The sequence below is a fragment of the Arachis hypogaea genome, chromosome 11 (assembly GCF_003086295.3).
Source record: "Arachis hypogaea cultivar Tifrunner chromosome 11, arahy.Tifrunner.gnm2.J5K5, whole genome shotgun sequence".
NCBI classification, from domain to species: domain Eukaryota; kingdom Viridiplantae; phylum Streptophyta; class Magnoliopsida; order Fabales; family Fabaceae; genus Arachis; species Arachis hypogaea.
This window is the reverse complement of record NC_092046.1, coordinates 133,103,435-133,104,449: the sequence shown is the minus strand read 5'-3', so window position 1 is coordinate 133,104,449 and position 1,015 is coordinate 133,103,435. Positions and strand designations below refer to the sequence as shown.

At 40.9% G+C, this 1,015-nt stretch overlaps 1 non-coding gene across 1 annotated transcript; it reads left to right on the top strand.

The window, feature by feature from the left end:
- Nucleotides 1-477: 477 nt before the first annotated feature.
- Nucleotides 478-585, top strand: LOC112725482 (small nucleolar RNA R71). The gene has a single exon (XR_003164588.1). It is a non-coding gene; the product is annotated as a small nucleolar RNA R71 (small nucleolar RNA).
- Nucleotides 586-1,015: the final 430 nt, after the last annotated feature.

The window sequence follows — 1,015 nt, the reverse complement described above, 5'->3', positions numbered from 1 at the left end:
GAAACCTTATTGAGGTCTCTGTTGATCCTTCCATGAGAGATTTGGATGATTTCTCCATGAAGGATTATAGGTGTTTCCATAGGGTTCTCCTATGTAATTCACCTCTTCCATTACTGGGTTCTTAGGATCATAAGTTTCTTCTTCAGATGAAGCTTCTTTGGTACTGCCTGTTGCTGCTTGCATTCCAGACAGACTGTGAGAAATCATATTGACTTGTTGAGTCAATATTTTATTCTGAGCCAATATGGCATTCAGAGTATCAATCTCAAGAACTCCTTTCTTCTGATTTGTCCCATTATTCACAGGATTCCTTTCAGAAGTGTACATAAATTGGTTATTTGCAACTATTTCAATGAGTTCCTGAGCTTCTGCAGGCGTCTTCTTCAGATGAAGAGATCCTCCAGCAGAGCTGTCCAATGACATCTTGGACAGTTCAGATAGACCATCATAGAAAATACCTATGATGCTCCATTCTGAAAGCATGTCAGAAGGACACCTTCTGATCAATTGCTTGTATCTTTCCCAGGCTTCATAGAGGGATTCACCTTCCTTCTGTCTGAAAGTTTGGACTTCCACCCTAAGCTTGCTCAATTTTTGAGGTGGAAAGAACTTTGCCAAGAAGGCATTGACTAGCTTTTCCCAAGAGTTCAGGCTTTCTTTAGGTTGTGAATCCAACCATGTTCTAGCTCTGTCTCTTACAGCAAAGGGAAAAAGTATAAGCTTGTAGACCTCGGGATCAACCCCATTGGTCTTGACAGCGTCACATATTTACAAGAATTCAGCTAAGAACTGATAAGGATCTTCTAATGGAAGTCCATGAAACTTGAATTCTGTTGCATTAGAGAAACTAATTGAGGCTTAAGCTCAAAGTTGTTTGCTCCAATGGCAGGGATTGAGATGATTCTCCCATAGAAGTCGGGAGTAGGTGCAGTAAAGTCACCAAGCACCTTCCTTGCATTGTTGGCATTGTTGTTTTCGGCTGCCATGGCTCTTTTTGTTTGAAAAGTTCTGTTAG